The sequence below is a fragment of the Bidens hawaiensis genome, unplaced genomic scaffold (assembly GCF_021521415.1).
Source record: "Bidens hawaiensis isolate Kalapana, Puna unplaced genomic scaffold, B.hawaiensis_p1.1 tig00000820_1, whole genome shotgun sequence".
NCBI classification, from domain to species: Eukaryota; Viridiplantae; Streptophyta; class Magnoliopsida; order Asterales; family Asteraceae; genus Bidens; species Bidens hawaiensis.
Genome location: NW_027491048.1, coordinates 1,006,989 through 1,031,523, shown reverse-complemented (window position 1 = coordinate 1,031,523; position 24,535 = coordinate 1,006,989). Strand labels below are relative to the sequence as shown.

Below are 24,535 nucleotides of genomic sequence, written 5' to 3'. Positions count from 1 at the left end.
AAATGTAGTTGTTTAGTGGTTTAAGTATTTTGCGCGTATGGTTTGTGGTTGCCAGAAATAGGTTATTGGGTTGTGATGTTGTATGCTAGTCGTAGCGGTTTTTGTGTATGTGTTTGGCATTAGAAGGATGCGTGTCAAGAACATGTGGCGATATAGGTCACATGGGATAAAGATTTGGATGTAGGTAGACATAGAATGGTTAAATATTGATCATGTGATGTGTGTTAAAACAAAGGTGAATGTGTATTACATTGAGGAGTGTCGTTTGATTAATGTGTTTGGGGTTAATGTGAAGGCGCCGACCCACATAAGTAGATACTTCTAAGACATCATATACATCCATATTTAGGTTTAGTGAACACACAGCAGCTGCAAATGTTAAATAGCAATATGTATGAGATATTTCGAACCAGTGAGACTGATTTCACAAGTGTGTGAAGTTGGTGTGTGTTAATGTTTAATAGTCGGTGCATGTGCGTGTTGTATGCTAACAAACGCGCCTGTGTACATACGAAACCTACACATACACCAACATAAAAAAGAAGTGCCTACATGACAAGCTGCGTGAGCATGTGTATGTTCAAAGTCCAATGAGACTTCATAACACACAAGTAAGGCCATGATGCGTACGAACAAAGAGATATGTGTGCGTTGATAGATACCGACGTATACGCGTTGGGACGTGAACGTTTGGGTGGGGACATATATACCAACGGATGTAAGTGCATGCATGTGGGCGTACGTAAGTACAATGTCACTGCGTATGCGCATACACAAAAGTGTTAACGCGCGCAGCCAATAGTATGTATGCGAATGTTTGACAGAGTTATATGTGCACGTTTGTGAACCTGTGTGTTCGTATGTGCGTGATGGTCGATGTACGGTATGTTATGTAAGAGCATGCGTTGGCGTCAACCGCTATAGTGGCTGTATGTACAGGCAGAGTTGACCAGACATTTCGACGTACATGGTACATCTGTTTATAACAACAGGCGTGAAGTTTTAAAAAGCACTTGTTCATCAGTTATAGACCAGTAGATATACGGTTACACATATAGAATTGCGAAAGGGAAGTATGTAGTAATTGTTAAACACATTGATCCTTGGTTCTGCCATTCAAGGTGAACAGGTGTTATTGAAGCAGTGGGTTTCGAGACACAGGCGTAGAATAGTTAACAATAATTTGCCAAGGGCTACGTGCATAACTAATCAAACAAAGGGTCCACAAAGGCGGATATATATAAAACATATGAAAGTCTAGTGAAAACGATTGTTTAATATAAAAAGAAAGCTAATCAAGACGAATACTCTGGTTTCTCAAATATAAATGAAAAATAGAAAAAAAACAAAAAACACAGTCTTTTAGTCTTTATAACTCGATTCGGTGTCGTTGCTGTCATCAGATTCTTCAGATGAGTTCGTTTCAGATGTGTAAACGGTCTCGTCGATTTCCACATATTCCATACCTTGTTTGTCCATCATTGCTACTTTATCTTTTCTTGCCGGGAGCCTGTCTTTTCGCCGTTGCTCACGCTCCTTTCGCCTGTCTTCTTTTTCGAGCATAACTTTGTTATGGTTACGTGAGTCGCGACCACGAACATGTTTGTCACATTTCTTGCAAAACCTTTTTGGTTTCTTGCTTTTCTTTTTGGCCATCTCACCTGGACCTGTCTTGCGCTTGCGGGACCCGGAACCCTTATTTCTAATCCTTGTCGGTGGAAGTATGGTGACCTTTTCGGGTATCTTGTAACCAATCAAATCTTGGATTATGGCAGACTTGCTGTTGTATGAAGGTTCGCAAGGAATTTTCTCCCAAATTTTGTTCTTCATCTGTTGCATTTGGTCAACCAAGGACTGAAGAAGTTCTTGTTACCTCGTGCCCGGTCCGCGCACTGATTGGTCAAAGTCAAAAACTGTTCCCTCAGTTTGGACCTATCGTCTAGAGGAACTCCGTATCTGGATTCAATCTTGAAAAGTGACGATGGTAGGACGTCACTCCTCCACCGTGTTGGGATGTATTTTTCAGGGATTTCCTCTATTAGCTCGATTTGGAAGACTTTAAAAACGTGTCTACATAGGTAGCCAATGCGAGTGAAGCTCTTACAGGAACACGAAAAAGTGTTGTCATTGAGATTGTGAGTCACCTGCATAATAAGTTAAAAAAATGTTAGATGTTAATGACATGAAATTATATAAACTCTAAGTTTAAGCTGTGGTGATACGTGATGAAACATGAACCTTGAATTCACAACAAAACCATTTCGTTTGTCCTTGTGATTGATAAAGTGAATGTTCAGTCCGTCTTCTGACTCAAGACGAGTACGTGCACAATGATACAGTCCCCTTGTAATCTCTTTCTGAACCTCTTTAAAAATCGTTATAGTGTAGACATATGATGCGTGGCGCTCGATTGGCAAAGGGGTCTCCAATCGAGGTGTCTGTGTTGTCGTATCATTTTGCAATTTGCGTTGCACGTTTCGTTGAGCATTCAATGCCATTTCAAAACAGTTCATGAATTGAACAAGATTGTTGCCTAGGCTAGAATATACTTTGAACTGTGAATTGGAACTCTCACACCGGGAGGTAGTCTTCATTAGGCAACACATTGGAAGCTCTCTAAAGTAAGCCGGGACCCAACTTTTTCTAATAGCAAACATGTCTTTTAACCATTTGTTTTCGCTTAAGTTGAATTCGTCAATCAAATCATGCCATCTAGATTCAAAGGTCTCTGGTTTGATGAACACATTCCAAACCAACTTATTAACACGACACCTGATTTCTTCATTAACTTGAATCTCTTCCTTCAGCTTAAACAAAAAAAACCACAAGTCAATAATATATTTGAAAGTGTTACACGCGGAAAAAAAAAGTAGAATTAAAACCAGATTCATACCTTAACAGGTATTTTATTTGTAACATGCCACATGCATAGTCTATGTGTGGATTCGGTCAAAACACTTGAAACGGCTTGTTTCATAGCCGCATCCTGATCAGTCAAGACCATCCTGGGCTGCTTTCCATGAGCTGTTATGAACGCATTTAGTAACCACTGGTAAGAGTCAATCGTCTCATTATGTATTAAGCCAGCACCAAAGGTAACACATTTCTTGTGGCAATCCACGCCCGTGAAAGGGACAAAAATCATATTATGCCTGTACGTACACAAATGTAAGGGATATGAAAAATTAAAGAAGGGTGTTGCAGGAAAAGATAATCGCACAATCATTACCTGTTTGTTCCGTACGTAGCATCGAAAGCTAGCACTTCACCAAACATACTGTAGTTGCGTCTAGATATGTTGTCACACCAGAATATTGACCTTAGATGACCTTTTTCAACTTTGTATTGGAAAAAAAATCCTCCAAATTATTCATGTTGTCGGCAAACCTATCAACAATCATTTGAGCATCCGCATCAGCTACACAAGACCTAACATTGCGAGCATGGTTCTTAAAGTCAGACTTTGTTCCTGTGACCAAGTGTTGGCCGCCCTTCAGGGATGATTGCACACGGTGAGCAACGTTTGGACCGAAACCGGCAGTTTGAAGACTTTGAATTAATTTCTTTTCTGTAAACTGTAGTTGTCTTCGTCCTCGGGTTAGGTCCATATTATAATCATTGACAAGGCCATGATTGTGAGCCTCTATGAAATTATATATCTCAAACCCGAGTGATGTTGATGGAACTTTAAGTCTAATACATGCAGTGCAACCGGTGACCTTTATATTCATGTGGCGTCGCTTGGTAGATGACGATGAGGTGTCCATGGTATCGACATCTTTGAAACGTGGGCTACCGGATTTGCTACATACCATATACCTATGGGAGATGGCACCTTTTGTCCGTGTTGAGGTTGAGATCCTAACGTCAAAACCAGCTTTGGATGCGTAAGCCTTGTACATAACAACAGCATCATCCCATGTTTTAAAATGTAACCCGATGGAAGGTTTTTCATCTGATGGAACATTTGGGATCCAATATTTTGTCCCATCAGATGCGTACGTGTAGTTTGGTTGGTCATTTTCTGCATGTAATACTAAATCAACAAGTCAAACAATATACTAATAATTGGATAATAATAATAAATGATAATGAAAGTAAGTGTAAGTAATGAAACTTGGTTAATTCTTACGTTCAAGGCTAACAACTTGTGGAACACTCGAATGACCGAGTAACGTCTCATTAGTTTCTGGGATAATAGTTTGAATCTCGGGAACATCATCATTTCCTGGAAAAACGGTTTGAATATCGTTAAAATGACTAGATACTGTTAAAAATGAGTAAAACCTAGATCATTATACAAACAAAAATGACATTAAAAGATCATTATTGAAAAAGATGAATACTATCAATGAAAGAAGATGACTACTACTTAAAAAGCATTAACAGATCAGCATATTATTAGCATTTAAAAATTATCGGGCTAATTGCAACATTATATTTGTATAAAATACCTAGTTTTTGAAATTGTATACCATTATGACTAACATAATGTTTATAGAGATATGTCACTAGCAAAATAAAACGCATATAACAAGATTGTAGGCGACATACATACAAAAAAAACTACGCATTTGAGAAAATGTAGATACACACAGAGAGGAGTCCATACATACAACTGTATGAACATACATACACACAAAAAAAACTATACACATTTGAGTAAATGTACATACATACAGAGAGGAGTCCATACATACAACTGTATGAACATACATACACACAACAAAAAAAAAACTATACACATTTGAGCAAATGTACATACACACAGAGAGGAGTCCATACATACAATTGTATGAAGATACATACACAAAAAAAAACCTATACACATTTGAGAAAATGTACATACACACAGAGAGGCTTCCCTACATACAACTGTATGAACATACATACACACAAATGAATGAATCAAACCAAAATATACCGACGATATAAAAAGTTAAGGAAACAAATAATGTTTTGTGTTTTATATAAAATAAATTGATAAAGTGAGCAAAATGTGGTTTCTAATACTTGGACTGCGCGATTAACGTGAATTTGTGTAGTTGATAAATTAAGCAAAATGTGGAACTTACTTTCGTAATTATTAGTCGGTATGATACTTGACTGAGGATTATGTGAAGATGAAACATGGTCCATTGCACCTAATAATTTGAGAACAAACTGATAAATTACGTGAAGATGATAGGTTAAGGTGTGGAAGGTGTGGAACAAACTGATGCTTGACTGAGGATTATGTGAAGATGATAGGTTAAGGAAAATAAACAGTTTTATAATATAAAGACCCATTTAAGGCTGAATATTCAGTTAAGCATGTAAAAGATAATGATTTTGATCTTTCATAAAAACAAATATTCATATACATCTTGCAATACATCAAACATTGAACCAAATTAACACTAAAATTAAATAGAAAAAAACATTAAATGCTAAGTAATTATAAATCATAAGATCAAAACATCATCAGTTACCAGAAAATTCATCCTATTAGTTTTGTTGAAACATAATAAATTAAATTCCAATTCTCATGGATAATTTGAAAACATTGGTAAATCGAAATTAGATTGGTAAAACGAAATTGATGTAAAGATTAACGAGAAGTAAAACCTGATGTTCCTGAACCGATAAAGATTTAGGGCTGATTTAGGGAAGAATAATATTGGGCATAACATACGCCTGTTGAATATCACAAACGAATTGGACGTCATCTTCAACAATCAATCTAGACACGACATGCGATGATGGTTTGAAAGCCTAGTTATCTGGGATTGTGAAATCAAAAATTGAAAGTGACGATCGATGAAGACGAGGTATATGCAGGTTATTAAAACATACCAAATATAAAATATACACAACATGCGATGATGGTTTGAAAGCCTAGTTATCTGGGATTGTGAAATCAAAAATTGAAAGTGACGATCGATGAAGACGAGGTATATGCAGGTTATTAAAACATACCAAGTATAAAAAATATATGATATGACCTGTTTACCCTTTAACATAAATTAAAAAAAAAAAGAAAATACATGATTGGTTAATATCACTTCTCGCACTTCTCGCTGTAAAAAAACTTCTGAAATGAACCAATACCTATATATATATATATATATATATATATATCATTTTTTAAAATAAAAAAATATTAATTTTTAGCATGCCCTATTTTATAGGATTTTCACATCAATAATTTGGTGAAAATATTTTTTTACTTAATGAGATGTTATAACCCGTTTAAGAAAATATCTGGGTTTGGTAAAACCCATATCCATGAATTCGGGTCAAATGCATGAGAAGCCTCCATTTAAAAATTAAGCAAATCTGGCAACTCCAAAAAAAGAGGGAGCGACCATATCACGACACATAAGATTTTTATGTTTTCGTTTATATATATTATTATAGATAGATACGTACCACTCAAGTTTTTATGATAGCATATATATATTATTTCTACCACTCAAGTTTTAATGATAGCGTATATATTATTTTAATCTTCAAATATTTGAACCCACACTATTTTTATAAATGACAAATACTATACCACTACTAGATCGTCAGTTTATGATAACACACATACGTGTAATTAGACCACCTGTAGTGGTGGCTTTGGCCCTAGCGTTGTGAAGCAAAACGTGGGGGGTACACCGCCCCCTGCGTTATGTTGATTTTCATTTTGTGTGCGTTGTATATAAAACGCTGAAGAATGGCACGTAAATCAAAATTTGACCGTTTTTTTTAAACCATTTGACCGTTGGATAATTAAAAAAAAATTTATTTCCTATATATTAAACCATTTCATTCCCAATCAAACCTCATCAAATTTACAAAAATTCTCTTTTAACTCTATAAAAATTCCTTTACACCAAATTCACTATATATGGATCCACCATCTATATATAAACAGTTTTTCGGGCCCGACCAACAAGCCGAGGACGTGGAGGAGGAACAGGCGGTTACGAGTGCGATTATGCTCGCGACACAGTATATGAGTTCCGTTACGGGTGCGATTAGCTCTCCACCCCCCGTTTCAACAAGAGCATATATCAAACGAGATCGTGCCGAAACAAACAACCGGTTGATGGCGGATTACTTCTGCGACACGCCGAGATACAAGAACCCGAAGACCTTTAGGCGCCGTTTTCGGATGTCTAAAAATTTATTTATGCGCATCACCAATGATTTGGAGCGTGAGTTTGATTACTTTAAGCAAAAGCCTGACGCTCGAGGGACGCTAGGATTCACGGCTATTCAGAAGGTTACGTCAGCCGTGCGCGTGCTCGCCTACGGAAACACGACCGACATCAACGACGATTATTTAAAAATGGCCGAAAAAACAACCCGGGACACCTTGGAGTATTTTTGTTACGGTACGTTTTGTTTTTTTTAAATAGTTTATCACTTGTTTACTGTGATCATTTATTTTATAAAAATTTTGTAAAATATAGGAATATTTAAACTATATGGACCACATTATCTGAGAGAGCCCAACGTTAACGATCTACGTCTTTACGAGGCACATACAAGGGTGCATGGTTTCCCCGGCATGATAGGAAGTGTAGATTGCATGCATTGGGAATGGGCTAATTGTCCAACTGCATGGCGAGGTCAATTCACACGAGGTGACCAAAAGGGACCAACGATCAGCCTTCAAGCGATCGCTTCATACGACCTTTGGATTTGGTCGGCATTCTTTGGTGTTCCCGGTTCCAATAATGACATAACCGTCTTAGAGTAGTCTCCTGTGATGGAGAGTTACATATCTGGGACCGTTCCCGTCGCTTCGTTTTGGGCTAACGATAACTTCTACGATCATGGGTACTATCTGGGTGATGGAATATATCCAGAGTTCGCGATAATTGTTAAAACATTCAGAGACCCGAGGATTAAAAAAGACAGTATTTTAAGAAAGTGCAAGAGTCTGCGAGAAAGGATATCGAGAGGTGTTTTGGTGTTCTTCAACAACGATGACATTGTGTTAAAAATCCTTGTCGTCTGTGGTCTTTAGAAAGAATGAGATGTGCTATGTATGCGTGTATCATAATGCATAACATGATCATCGAGGACCGGGGAAGAGCAATATGTCCAACTTTCATACCGGACCCGGATCCACCACGGAATCCGGCAAGTATGGAGCAACGACTCGAAAACTCGGATTCCGTGCGGTCAAGAGAGATACATAACGCACTAAAGGAGGATTTGGTCCAACATCTTTGGATATATCGGCCCCTGCCTGGTGAAAACGATGATCAAAACGAGGGTAACAATGAAGACGATGATGAAGACAACGACGACGATGGCGAAGACGATGAAAACGACAACGAGGACGACGAAGAAGAGGGCGAAGACGACGACGACAACAACGACGAATAGTTTTTTTTTTTTATTTTCTTGTAATATTTATTTAATAAAATATTATTGTTATTTGATTATTCTTATTAAAAATTAAAAAAAAAACAAAAACTGTAAAAGTGACTAGGCGCCACGTGGCGCATAACCCTTGGATGTGGAGAGTTATGACTACAGCCTGTTTTTGTACAAAACCATAACTCTGACTGGGCGCCACGTGGTACATAACCCCTGGATGTGAAACTTTATGACTACACATGGTCTTATATCTTCTGTAGTTCTATTTCTTTAAAGCTTAGGACATCTCTAATGGAGGGGCGCCCCTCTTCCAAATTAGCCAAAAACGCTCTGCACATCTAAACGAGGGCGTTTCCAAACATGGGGCAAAAACATGAACCAAACCACGAGCGTGGGTGGGAGTATTTGTTTAATTAAATTTACAGGCCAATCAAATTCATACACATTGCATAATCAAATTCATACACATTGCATGTATTATATGAAATCATTACGTCCTTTCATGCAGGGCCGACCCTTGGAGGTGTCAGGGTGGTCGACGGCCACATGCCCGACACCCCGCTAGCCCTGATTATTTTTTTAAATTATATGTGTTTTTATTAAATACAATATGTATATTTAATATTTAAACTCAATTACATAACTACTAGCTTGTTTTAGTGGCAAATGAGTATTACTCTCAACCAAAAGGTTAAGAGTTCTAGTCTCATCTAGGACACGTTTAATCTTATTTTTATACAAATTTTTTTACACAACCTAAATTATAACCAAATAAACTCATATAAAATTAAATTGTTTAAACCCAACAAAATACTCTTTTACTTAATGCCAAAACAATTTCGCCATCGATCTAATTTTTTTTGTTTTCTCGGAGCCGGGTCCTACTTTTCCGAGAAACGTTTTTTAGGTATGTGGTAGTGAAGTTACATAACATATTTCACTATTTTGTGAAATAGTTAGGGATGACTTTAGAAAAACTATTTTAAAATTTTTAGAACCTTGTTAGTTTTTTTTCCTATTTACACAATTGTAAAACCCAAATTAAATTTGTATGATAAATTTAATATTGTTTATATAATGCATTACTGCATAATTCTTTTATTTCAATACACCACAACATAATAAGCATGTCTTTCATAAAGTTTTATTTTGTAGTTTTACTAATAGTCTCAATTTTCGGTAAACTATACATTACTTATTGTTTATTGTTCGTTCATGTTTTTACTTCTAACACACTAATATGAGTAACACTTGCGCTGACATATTAGTTATTTTTATTGCTTTGTATATGTCTAACTAATTTAGGGAGCATAGTAATGATGGGAGAAGCGTGTGAAGAAACATGGCTGTTTAATCCATGTGATTCGCTAACTTGTTACACTCAATGCCTAGACAGAAGAAACTCGAGGCTGGGAAAGTGCGTGTTTGATGATTAGTGTCAGTGTATTTAGGTTTGTTAAGAGCCATGAATTTTAATAATAATAATAATAATAATAATAAAGATTAATTATCATCGTATTTAATTAAAGTCTAGCATTTGAAAGTTTTGTTTTTCTGGCATCCATACAATTATCATGTGTCAATTTTTTTTCAAGCATAGCAACTAGCAAGTGAATGTTTTCCACTTATGGTATCCTCTTGGTGTCAATATCCTACCCCTTTTTAGCAATGTTCAAAGACCACCACATATAATATTTAATAAATTATTATTAAAAACGACAAACAAAAGAAAAGACGAAAGCACAATTAAAAATAATTGGTGTCTTTTGCATCAGATATTGAACGGCCCTCCTTGTTCCGTTAGCTTGTCATCACGTGACTCTCCTTCAAAGATCCTGCTACATCGTACGACATATCAACTGTTGGACCATCTTACTTTACTCCATGACATTCATTCCCACTGCCTTCAACCATGTCAGATGACTTTCATCCAAACTACTTGGACAGGAAATTTACCAAATTCATTGTCCATTTAACCGGTAAACAAAATTTTCCACTTAACCAGTGTTTTTTTTCCCTGTAATTTCCGGCTTCAATTTCCTCTCTATTGATGCACTTTTTAATCACTATCTGACGAGATTTTTAACAAACAAAATTCTATCACGCGTTACAAAAGTGTCCCGTCAATAGTATTTTTTCACTACTAGAAAACATGTCATTTTCCTATAAACAATTTCTATAAAATTCCTACAACAAGTAATTTCAACAGATTTCAAACGAATTTCCAAAAAAAAAAGAAACAAAATATAATTTTGCTACGATACTACAACAGAATAGTAACAATATGATTTTCGTTGGAAAATTGTTGCCAACTTTCCAACAAACAAAATATTTATCAACTATTTCTTTTTTTTTAAGCTTGTATAAACAAACCCCAAATGAAAAATAAACCAAAATAGCTTTTGTAGGAAGTTTGCAACAAAATATATTTGTAGCAATATTCTAAGAAAAGTTGTTGAAAACGGTTGAAAACAAATTTTAAACATGTGTTTTTCTAACACCACATTTTTGTTGAAAAATTATTGGAAAGTAGGTTTTTTCCAACAAATTTCCTACGAAATATGTCGTAGAAAAATGTCTAATTTTCTAGTAGTGTTTCTTTAAATTGTCAAAACCAACGGAATTTTTAGGCATCCGACAAGATTTATTTTATCGTGTGACGAGATTTTTTTTCTTGGTCTATGGCTTCCAAGGAGACTAACAAAAAATGTTTTGGCCATTCGACGAGATTTTTTAGACAAGTGGATTGGTTATAAAACCGTGGATGCAACGAAATTAGAAGTGAACATTTTAGGAATAAGATATTTTTTTACTATTAATTTTTTTTTTCATGTATTAATGTTGTAACTTTTTTTGTTTTAATTTTTTTTTACAATTTGCATACTATAGGTTTCTTTTGAGGTTTGTGAGCATAGCAAGTTATATATTGACTTGAGCCACACATAGATTATTACAAATAAAATTACAAGACAGAAAATATCAAGATCTTAAGAGAAAACAAATATTTAGTTAGCTAATAATTTAATCTAGTAAGAAGATGAGATTTGACTTCATCTTCAGTAGTAGCACCAGGGATTCTAGTGACAACATCTTGAAGCATACTATCATTAACACATGACATGCTTGCATGGTGAACCTTAGCTTCCATTTCTCGTAAGGCATCCATCAATTTCGCCGCTGACCAGTCTGTATTCCCGGACTGCACTCTTATCATCGCATCTTCACCCACCATTGTCACCTCCACTTCCATCATCCTTTTATTCTTACTCCCTTTGTTATTAATAATATTATTATTATTCGTAGTTTTTAACTTCAAACCAGACACGTCCGGTATTTCAATTTTCATTTTTTTTTATTTTTTTGTGGTTGGTGACATCATGAAGTTGGGATTCAAGTTCTTCAACTTTGTCTTTTAACTCGTTGATGTAACAAACGGCGTCCGCTAGTAAAGAGGCTTTGTCCATCTTGGACACGTTTGGAACCACGGACCGGAGGGTGTAGAACTGCTGGTTAAGCTTCTCACGCCTTTGGCGCTCAGCCTCCACGTGGTTCACTGGTGGTTCGTTTGACTTCTTTTTCATTCCTGGTTTTTTGGTGGGTGTGAGAATTAACTGGCAGTCCGAATCTGAATGCTCCGATGGCGTGTCTGAACTTCGAACTCTAGGCAACATTATTTATTTAAGTAAATAATATCAAAACGTTACTCCTAAATAGAAATAATATAATTAATGTATAAATATATTTTTGTAAAAGAAGAAATAATATAAGAAATATATTTAATATATTAAACTGAAAAGAAAGTAATTAATATGAAAACATTATCAGCGAAAAGAAATATAACTAATATCAAAAGTTCGATCAAAACATTGTCGGTAAAAGAAAAGTGTTAATATATATAAGCATTATTGGTAAAACAAAAATATTTTACATAAAAATTGATGGTAAAATAGAAATATATAAAATAAAATATTATTCGTGAAACAAAAATATTTAACAACAAAAAGGAATTATACATAAAATAAAATAATACATAAAGAAATATTATTTGTAAAAAAAAATTAATTAATACAAAAACATTATTTGTAAAGAAAGAAATAACTAATATTATAAAATAGGATGTATACTCATAGTATATACCATTTAGTTGTTAAAAAAATATTTGTAAATTCAAATAATTAATGTAAAAACATTTGGAGCAGATTTAATCTGTTTCTACTTCCTATAGAGCAGCCAGTGTCTCACTAATGAGTGACATTGAGTGACATAATTTATAAAAAATAAAATTAATGATAATCAATCAATTTAATTATTGAAGTACCAAATTGTTTGTTTGGATAAATTTTCCTACGTTAAAATTTAACCTATGAAAATTTAACCGTTAAATGTTAATCGTGTATATATTTATATTAATATATATAAAATATTATATATTAGGGGAAGATTATCCAAAAAACAAATAGTTTTCTAGGAACACTGAAAATAAATCATAGTCATTGGATCATGTTAATCGATGGTTGAGATTTAAAATCATTAAAAACCGTCATAATTTCCTAAAAAAACTATTTCATCATTATAACCGACATAGTTTCCTAGATTTGTTCTTTCACCATATGGTGTAATTCCACATGTCAAAAATCTATTGGTTTTTATCATTTCTAGGAAACTCCTTATTTTTATTTGAACTCTTTTCTTATATATTATATACAGTATTATATGTTGTTCCATTAAAAGTGTATACATTTCTTTTTTTTTATATGTTCCATTACAAATGTTCACTTTAAAAAACTTATTAGCCAATTTCCATGTTTACCCTTAAACATACACAACTAATATTAATAAACAATATTGATGAACCCACTTTTCAATGGTATTATTATTTAGTAAAAAAAATATTTTAATTTACCTTAAATTTTATTTTTTTCAAACTAAGAGGGAGTATAATCTTTCCAGATTTCTTGGTCTGTTGGTCCATCACAGGTTCTTCAAACCCAATAATATTCATACTCTCCTCCACCCAAACGAAATCACACCACCACCACCACCATTACTTGACCCATCCACTTGTTTCACCACGCCATCCGGTGGAGAAGAAGACGAAGAACAAGATAAAGAATATCCACCACCAAACAATGACTGAGCTTGAACCACCAAATCAGGCTCCACTTGATGCACCAAATGATAAGACCCCACTTCCACCACCCCATCACAACTAGGAATATACACAACTGTTTCAACTCCATGCACATGAGCTTCTTTAACCCTGTCACACTCAACAGACAAAATATTATGACCACCGGTTAACCGCACAACGTTGTTAGACAACAACACGTTAGTGGGAACAGATCCATCGCCTATAGTAAATGATCTGGTTAATGACACAACGTAGAACCAGTCTGTGTCCACTTCTGGAGGTTGGATAATAATATTATTATTATTACTAGTGTTTTGGACAAAGTAACCATCGGCCCAAGTTAATGTGACACGGCCATCTTGGTGGTTGAATGTTTTCCATAAAATGGCGTAGGCCCATGGGTGGTGGGCTTGGGTTTGAAGGAGGTATTGAAGCTTTTGGTGGTGGTTTGAAACTATAGAGGAAGAAGATGATGGTGAGAGGACTAAAAAGTCATCCATTGTTTTGAAGTTGGAGAGTAGAGTGTTGAGGTAGGAATGATAATAATAATAATAATAATAATAATAATAATAATAATAATAATAATTGAGTGGTGGATGGAGAAGATTAGAGGAAGAGGGAGATGTTTGGTGGCATGTTTTCAAGCAAAGGGTTATATTTATTATTATTAGAATTGTTTGTGTGTGTGACACACACATATATATATATATATATACATATGGCTACAATACCGTTACACATTTAAAACAAAAACCTACTCTTTCTAGACTGGGGCTACAAGACGCAAATCGCCCCATTTTGTAAGCACTCCACTACACATAGCCTCGTGTGTATTTATTGTATCTTGATGCTTTCGCACATGTACACCATGCAAATACATCTTAATCATTTGTTCACTTTAACATTTTTTTAAAATAACAACCTTTAAAGTTTCTGTGTCGGTTTTCGCGACACAAACCGTTTAGAACCAAGTTTTGTTATATTGTCCTCTTTTCATATATTAACTTATGTTATATATGAGTATTTTACAACTTTAGGGGCTGTTCTAAAACAGTCCCTAATCGTCGTGTCGATTCGCGTTTAAAAGCCAATTTTTCGACCGTTAAAGTTATCGACAAGTAAAGTAAACCAAATAAGATCATACAAATTATCTTAATATGCACATTATAAAAAATAAATCACTATTATTTCCATATTTGATCACATAATTTTATATAACGCATTTCAATCAATTTAGGCTCCTAAATTCATAGCTTAAGTTTACTAATAATGGTAATAATCAAACTTAGCAAAATATAATATAACAAGCATCATCATAACATCCAAAAGACCAGATCTTTGTTATTATCATGGTCTTCACAACAAGCAAACTTATACTTTTCAAATATATTCCCTATCTCTTTTAGAATGTTCTAACATGCATGACTAATCATGTATGTTTGTTTCAAATCAAATCACCAAGTCATATAATCATCAAATCACTTCATCTCATCATATATGTACAAGTTCAAGTGTTAACATTAACAAATTTTCTAAGTGTTTAATTAACAAAGTTTCCTATTATAGCAACTTTTATTTTTTAATAATTCTATCTAATCCAAGCTTACAATTATGATTAAGTATGATTCTTGTTTATCTCATTCAACTAGTTTGACGAGGTTTCATACAACCTACTGTTCTATATAAATTTTGATTTTTTCTATTATTCAAGTTACAAAGTTTCTATTTCTAGCTAATAGGTGACAAGTAATTCATACAACAATTCAATAGATACTTTGATGATGTATTTTATCATAATTCAAGTAAGTAACTCATCATATATCTAAATCATATATGTTAAGCATTCATATCAAAATCAAATATTCAACTATGCATCTAACAAAGTTTTTTTATTTAGCAATTTAACAATTTTCAACAATCATCTTTAAGCATTGTCTTTCAAATTAATAGATTATGAATTCTTTAGCATACAACCTATCATCAATATCAATATCTAATTTCATCAATCACCAATAATCATCAATTTATCCAAGTTTATCCAAGAAATCCCTAAATTACAAAATTATGAACAAGCATAGTTGAATATATTTTAAATTTTCACGTTCTTAATATTTACTATTTTGAAAAACCCAATTCTAGAGAACATAGCATGAATAGAATTATAAAATACACATCAAACTATAGTTGAAATATCAAATGCATATCATCTAATTAAGCACAAAACACAAATGAAATATGTTGAAATCTCAAATAATACATCGAAGCTAAAACGAAGTAAAAAGCACGGAGCAACGATGCCGGTCGGTGCACGATGGACGTAGGTTGGTGCACAGCGGACGGTGAAGTCAAATTTGCGCATACTGTTAAAGAGTGTAATGTCTGATTGAGTGTCAGGCGCATAGGCCAATTTCACATATGGGCTATAGATTGGAACTTTAAGGGAGGCCATGTTATTCTAAATGTGATTGGGCTAGGCCATACATCACTAAAAACACATGTTATTTGTTCGGATAAACGGATATCCGAATAACCCAAACTATTCGAAAGTTTTTGAAATTCATATATGAATCTGAATAAGAATTCGGATCAGTTTATCTGGATTTCGATTTCGGTTTTTTTTCGGATTTCCTAAACACCCCTACTTACTTTGGCTACTAGACTGATCATATGACTTACATTTATAACTACTTTTTGACCGACTGAAAATAACTGACACTGTGAATTTGAAGCACGCTCTCTCCCTCGTAAACGTTCACCAAACGCCTTCAGTTTTCCAGCAACACCTTCAAACATCATACTATCAAGATCCACACTTTGCTCGATTGAGGCTACGAGTTGAAAGTATTTGTCTAGAACCGCATCTAGAAAATTCTTCACCAAGACATCTTTCTCGAAAACATAACCAAAACTCATTGCCTTTGAAACCATACCAATTACTTTTCCCACAAACTGGTCAGTAATCTCGTTTTCCATCATCCTGAGTTTCTCAAATTCACTTTTAAAATGTTAGCAATCGAGCCTTTTGAACTCACTCAGCCCCAACATACCGTGCTTTCAAAGCCACCTATATTTCTCAGGCATTCTTATATTGAGAAATCTGAAGAAGAATATCACATTCTACCACTTGGAACAAAAACGATCTTGTCGTCTTATTCTTCTATGCATCAATAACCGCACCCTCATCTGGTTGAACAACTTTCCATAATCCTTTATCGTCCAAAATTGTTTCTACCACAATGGACCATGTAATGTAATTTGTTTCGTTCAACTTTGGAACTTGTAGTGATATCCCCCACTTTTGGGTTAGATTATCGGATCTTCTTTGTCACCTGTCATTAAAGGTGTCGAACCCCGTGGCTTTTCGAAACAAAAACCAAACCCCTTGGTTGACTTTCGCCTTCTTCTATTATATAAGTAAAAAACAGACTGTTATTTTCTTTTCTTGAAATTCTTCGTAGGAGTATGGATGAGCAAATTCGGTACCGGTACCCTACGGTACCAGTACCGAAATTGGTACAGATTTGGTACCGTCGGTACCGAATTGGTACCAAAGTTTTGAGTTTCGGGATCGGCACGGTATGGTACCGCTATTTCTCGAATTTTTAACTTTGGTGCCGGTACAATCTCGGTACCAGAAATTTACAGTTTTCGGTACCGATACGGTAACGAGGTTATCCCTATGTAAGAGTCTAGCACAAAATTAAGAAAACCAAAATAACTTTTGCTTTCTTGAATTGGACCTAGCCACCAAATTCAAACAAACCAAAATAGAGCAAAACTGTGCTCAATTAGTCATTTTCTTTCTTTGTTTAATTGCAAAAACAAGTCCCCACCAAAAGAACTCGTTTTGTCTTGTTCCTCTGAAAAAACGATAACCTTAACATGTTTATCGTTTATCCTTTTCAATAGGAGCGATCGAAACAATTTTCTTGTTCAACTGCGAATCAGAACTTACGACTAGAACTCGATGAAACGAGCGACGACCCTATGAACTTGGTCTTCAGTCACAGTTTCTTCCTGGTGTGGTGTGGTGGCGGTCTTCTTCCCAGACACAAACAAAACAAATAACTTCCGCTTATATTAATCAGAAAATATAACTCAATAACTGATTACAACCCTCAAACCCTAACTCGGTTTAACTCTTGATGAACTCTAATTCGACTGGATCTCACATCTTGACAATCTTTAACTTGGTTGCCCCTATTTATAATATTAGTTCAACTTAGCTAACAAGAAATGTAATAACCCTAACTTGGTCATCAAGCAATGTCCCCTTTTAATTATGGGGTTGGGCCTTACACTCGGGCAAAACAACAATTAGGCCAACAAGATATGGTTCGAGTTAGAGGTCATATATGCGTATATGGATGAGTCTCAACTTACCCAAAACCATTATCAATGTTCATGTCTGTTATATGTAGTTAGATATGAAATTGTACATGGTGAGTCTAGATACAACCTCTTTGATATCATGGTTTTGGGGTCGGGTGCTATTGGAGGCAAATGAGTCGTCTTGGGTTCTGAATCGGTTGCCTGAATTAGTGAATTGAAGTTGCCGTTGGCATCTATGAATTCATACCAAGGTTACACACACATGACAACGTATAAGATAAGGTAAAAGCTAATCTTCTACTTTAATCCCTCAAAATACATTTTTAACTTGGTTTGAACTTTAATAAAAACAAAGCTTAGTGTGATGAATGATTAAATTGTTGGATGAGTGGTTCAAATAAAGGTTACTTGGATGATTTATAAGTAAGAAAATAAGTTATGAAATAAATTATATAAAATTATATATTTGCAAGATTGTTATCTTAGTGTTTTTTTCTTATGTTACAGTCGCCGTCGTCACTACTAGGGTATGTTTGGTCGTAAGTAATGAAATGAAGAGGGAATGAAATAGAAGAAGGAATGTAATGAACAAGGAAATGAAATATATCATTATCATTCATTTGTCTTGTTTGGTTAACCTATATGAATGAAATTAATTATTAGTTAACGTTGTTAGTATTCAAAAAGCCTGTATGAATGAAATATAAATAATAAAAATACTCTTTTCTCAAAATAATTTTTTTACCAAAAGAAATAAAAAATTCAATAGCGACGCTGGTGGCGATAGCTCCGACGACGAAAATGGCGGTGGCGGTGGTGACGGTGTTGGTGGTGGTGGTCAGACGGCAAAGGCGGTGGTTGTGGGAGGGGTGGCGGTTGTCAAGCATCCTTTTCTGTAAATAACACATCCTTTTCTGGATAGGCCTTAACATGCTCTTTTTCTGTGACCTTTTCTTTGCCTTTATCCATCCTTTTAGGCACTACTTCTTCTTCATCATCAGACGGTCCATACTCATCAATTTCTTTCTCAAGTGCTACCAATTCAATATCATACTCTACCCTCTTGGAGCTTTCAGGTTGTTCACCTTCAGTAATGATTGGCTCCTCAGTAGCAGTAATCCCTTGATTGATTTCATCAGTTTGAGTTTCTTTCTGCACATCAGTGACTATATCAGTGGTGGCCACTATCTCTTCATCATTTATCTTTTCAATATTTTCCACTGTCTCCTCTACATTCTCTTCATCCCTTTCCATATTTACTATTTCATCATTGTAATCATAGTCCTGTTCTCCAACATCTAATCTATCACCTTCATACTCCTCATCCTCACTACTCTCCTCTCCATCATCATAATCAATCATAATCAACTTCAAACTGTCTGCAGTCTCTACAACTGTTACAGTTTCAGTTTCAACATCTACACCAGAGATAGTTGGTATACTTTCATTCTCCCCCTGTTTTGGGGCAGCTGAGGTCTTCTCAACCTCCTGCTCCAGGGCTTGAATTTTCAATTTTTCTTGTACCAACTTCTCTATCAACATCACATTCTCCTCTGTCACCTCCTGATTCCTTCTCTTCAGTTCAGCATTTTCTTTTAACAGGGTCAACAGGTCAGTGTCAGTGGGTGGTGTTGTAGGTGGTGATGTAGAAAAGTGTTCATAGTCAAGTTGTTCTGGATCTGTGGTGTGGGTTTGAAATGTGGATAGTGGTGATGATTGTGTATGAGGTGGACTTGGGATGAATGGATCTGAGTGAATTGGGCTAGATGTTGGTGGTGTTTGTGGTGTTGGTGATACATGTGTTGAAGTATCAGGTTGGCTTATGGTTAGGGTTTGTGGTGGGGATTGAGTGGTTTGATGTGGTGGAGTTAGTGGTAGTGATGGTATAATAGGTTGGTCAATGTTTGGTGGTGATTGTGTGGTGTTGGAATAGGTTGTTTTTGATCTTCAAGTTTCTCTCCCTGATCAGGTGCATCAACATTCATAGCTCCTCCAGCCCCTCCTTCATCTCCATCATCATTGTCATCATTTTCATCATCAAAACCATCATCATCACTCTCAACATCATCTCCTCCTTCCTCCTCTGAGCTTAACTCAGGCACTGGCATCACATTCAAGTCATGGTTCAACAACCATGGTAAGATCTCAAATGGAACTTTAGAATTTAATCTATTGGCAACACCTGGATTCTTAATTCTCTTGTATGTGTCAGGGTTCTGCAGTAGGTGTGTAATTCTCATAGTGGGTAGATCTCTTAATTCACTGTTAAAGATATCTGCAGGAACCTTGGATATTGTAAGAACCTGTCCTTCTCTGCCTTCTTCAAGTTTGCTACCAGCCCATCAAATATCATCTTTGAAAAATTGAAGGGTAGATCATACATAATCCCTACAGTAGCATTTGCTAAATCATGACTCATCAAAGTCCATGATCCTTTTCTTGGAGCAAGTCCCTGTATCACATGGTGAAAGAGGAATCTATACAGCATACGAAACATCCCCTTTTGAAACTGCCCATCATGTACAGTTCCCTGATAACCCATCGTCTCTTCAGATATTCTTATCAGGAGTGCTGTATTGAAGTTTATATGATTATGGTCATCATCGCGTAACTGCAAGCATCGTCTGATCATTCTTTCAGTTATGTGTATTTCTTGTCTTGCAACAGTTGCTTCGATTCTCTTTCCATTGATGTCTTCAACCAGTTCAGCAGATCTCCAGAAATCCAGTGAATGATTTCTGTAGATGACAGGGCATTCAGTGAAAGCAAAACTGACATTTGATCGAGCCATCCATGTAATCATTGGCGCTACCGGCTCGTTGTCAGGTGTGACTTGCAATAGTGCACACATGTTATGCTTCTTTTCAAAAACATACTTGGGTTGTTCTTCTTCTGCCATATCTGAACATCACAATCAAACATATTCAAAGTGAAATTAGTCATAAAGTTCAGTACTTTAGGTAATTTCAAGGTATAAAAATGAAGAAGAAAGAGAAGTGAGTCATTAAGAACCTGTTCTTCGACAAGTTTATAACCTAAACACATAAACAAGATATTAGTAATCAAATACATAATCAAAGCCCATTATAATCTAATCGTGATCGGAAAACACATTATTATTGCTTACCAAGTCGGAATTAGAGGGCTTATTCAAATTAGGGTTTTGGATTAAGAATGAAAGCGATAGGTCGGTTTGGGTTTATTTGCGAGTAACCAGTTGCAGTGGAAAGAGAGAGAGGGAAATGTAATGTTGAAAATTTTGCCTAACTCCCTCTTATATACCTTTTGAAAGTGGGTTTTAAATGTTTTTTGTCATTTTGTGAATTATTAGCTGTCAAATAGTAACATTATCCATTTGATATTTTAAAAACAATTTTAAAACATATAACTCTTTATCATTTTAGACTTAGCAAACCTTACTCGGAAAAGTAAACCTTTGCAAAGTCTACTCGGTATGCTTCCACTTACACAAAGCTTACCCGATGAAATATTAAACCTTGCTTGACAACATTTTCTTTTAATTTTATAAGGTTTACCCGATCCCTTTTAATCACAAACCTTGCTTGATCAAGCTATGTAATTTAAAGTCAAGACACTATGAAGAAAGCTTACCCGAAATACCAGATTTCTTGAGAACTTAATCACAAGACAATTAATCAAGTATAAAATATCAAATAAACATTCTTGCTAGGAATCAATTAAGATGCCCATATAAATTTCTCAAATTTAAATTAAAATCTTAATCTAGCATAAACCTTATCAAAATAAGAATCATATTCAATCAATCATAATAAAAGCATATTCAATCAAGCATACTTGAAAACATAGTGTGCCCGAGCAACCTTCTTATACAAAGTATACCCGAATAATCTTTCTAGAGTACAAAGTGTGCCCGGAAAAGACTTCTAGCAGACAGTGTACTCGAAAAATCAATTTTTGAAAATTACCAAGTATATTAGGGGAACAAAAGTGTACCCGAAATATAAAGTTTGTTCAGAAAACAAGGTTTGCCCGAAAACACTTTTAATTTCAAAAACATATTCACACACAAAGCTTACTTGGTGTACTCAAGGAGTTCACAAAGTTTGCTTGGAATAACAATCAGCATATATATATAAAATAAATGCAAAGCTTGCCCGAAACAATCATCTCTTGTTAAAAGCTAGCTAAAACACATAATCATCTCAAGACTTCAAGCTTGCTCGGGAAACTCGTACAATGGTGTACCTTACCCAAAAAGTGTAAACACTTCAAAGCATGCCCGAAAATCATAAACTTAGACAAAAATGACAAAGCTTGCCCGGAAAGGTTATGAATTATCAAACCTTACCCGAAATCATAAACTTAGTCAAAAATGACAAAGCTTGCCCGGAAAGGTTAAAAACATCAAACCTTACCCGAAAATACATATTCACACACATTCAACTGTTTTGTACCCGGAAAGGTTTGAGAACATCACACCTTACCCGAAAATACATATTCAAACAGTTTGTGCTTGGGAAGGTTTAATAACGTCAAACCTTACCCGAACTTACATATTTAACCTATTTTTGGCAAAATGCAACAAATTTTGACTTAAACCACTTGTCAAAGACATTTCAAAGTTATGAATCATTTCAGATCATAGTTTAAGAGAAAATGGTGCATTTGGAGATCAAATTTCAGTTATGTTTCTTTTCAAAACAATTTCTTTGATAAACTGAAAAGATCTCAGGAATGAGATCATATTGACTAAGTAGCTTTCTCAATACTTCATTCTCAGCATTATTATGACTACAAAGACAGGTCAACAACAGGTCTAGACTTAAGATGATTTTCATTTCTTTGGTGATATGATTAATTTCAATTAAGTTGCAGAAAATTTAATGGATAACACATATTGTTTTCTGATGCTCCTTATCTATCCTCAAGGCTTATTTGGCTTTCTCCAGATCACCTCAACTTGACTTTGACCCCCTGGTTTTGGTTAAAAACTTTCAATGACAGAACATATTTTTGAAAGTTTATAAGATATTTCTTTTCAAATCTACAAACATATGTGAGGTTGAACGTTGGACTTACATGCCACGCAAGTCAGACTTACATGCCTTTCATTCAGGATGTTTAAAGGACTTATATGATTACCTCCACCCTTGTAGTTCTAGAATTAACCCTCATGTTTGTATTTTCTTAATAAAAATTTGTGAACAAGTATCAACTTTTGGTTGACAAAATTTTGAAAATTAAAGTAGTTCACAACTGTTCTTTGTCATTCTTTAGAAGATGTTTCATTTTGGGTAACCAAAGACCAACAGGCTTGTGTATGACTGGATAATCACTTTTCTGCCTATCATTTGAAATGATTTATCTAGGAACATGCATAGACAACAATGTAACTCCACATAAATCTTAGCATTTTCTTTATGTTTATATCACCTTAGATTTTACATATCATGAGAAAGCAACCATACATGTCAATGACTGTACTAAGAGTCCTTTTAGCCTAATAAATCCATATGATTGGCTAAGTAGTCAATGTACTATCATTTCCCATAATATTCAGTTTAATATTCAATCACCCCAATGACTCTTAATTGGTAGGTAAATGGTTGTTCTGTTTGACCACAGGTGGTCAACAGGACCAAACATACATTGTGAGTATATGTCCTTTAAAAGTCAGAGCTATTGACATAGTTTTAAGTGAAGGAATAGAAAACAAGTTATAATTGCCCCAATTTCTTTCAGTTTTCTGGTTAATGACTATCCTTTTAATCTTTGCAGATTGCAGGACCAAACATACACAAGTGTATGTCCTTCCAACTATGCAAATGACATAATTTTCAGCAAAGATAACTACCTAAGACTTTTCAATGAAAAATCCTTCTTTTTAAGCTTCTTCAAAGCTTGAACTGAATAATATTATCATGTCTCAACACCATTAACAACATGCTCATGTTTTGATTCAAAATAGAGTATTTATTCAAAATTCATTAGAAAAATTCATTTTATCACTTAATTTTGACATAAAACATATTTTGACATAAACAGTTGCAGCACATAATCAAATCTTAATCAAACATAACATCATCAAGACAAGCAGACAGTACTAACATTCAAAGTCTATCCTATCTTTATAACATTAGAAGATCAGATAAAACACATATTCAACCAATTAAGCAGTGATGTCAGATAAGCATTTTAGCAGATAATTCATAATAGGACTACTTATCTTAAAATCACAAATACACATTAACTGATAAACATGCAAACATATTAATCAAATCACTTATGCCATCCTTTGCACACATAATCAGTTAAAGCATACAACAGTCAACACATTCAGTAACATACTCAAGCATATTCACATAACATTCAATTTGTGAAACCTCTAAACAAAGTAATCAGTTAGCACATAGAGGTATACAACCAAGCACACATCCTTAATCAGATTTCATCAGAGTTGATCATTCCCAGGGCTTTCAAAAGAAAGTTGAACCTGGTTCTATCAAGTGGTTTGGTGAAAGGTCAGCCAAATTGTCACTTGTATCAATTCTTTGCATTTCAATCAAACCTTTTTCACTACAATCTCTAATGAAGTGATGTCTGATTTCAATGTGTTTAGTCTTATAATGTTGAACTGGATTCTTAACAGTAAAATATGCAGCAATATTATCAATAAGAATAGGGGTGTTCAGAAAATTCAAACCATAGTCCAGCATTTGGTTCTGAATC

At 34.7% G+C, this 24,535-nt stretch overlaps 1 protein-coding gene and 2 pseudogenes across 1 annotated transcript in view; all 3 read right to left on the bottom strand.

Annotated features, from left to right (window-relative positions):
• Positions 1 to 24,535, bottom strand: part of LOC143539619 (ubiquitin-ribosomal protein eL40 fusion protein) — a 183,801-nt gene that overhangs the window by 82,006 nt on the left and 77,260 nt on the right. The window lies entirely within an intron of this gene.
• On the bottom strand, positions 1,363 to 5,139 carry LOC143541018 (protein FAR1-RELATED SEQUENCE 5-like; annotated as a pseudogene).
• Positions 11,363 to 14,022, bottom strand: LOC143539581 (transcription factor bHLH14-like; annotated as a pseudogene).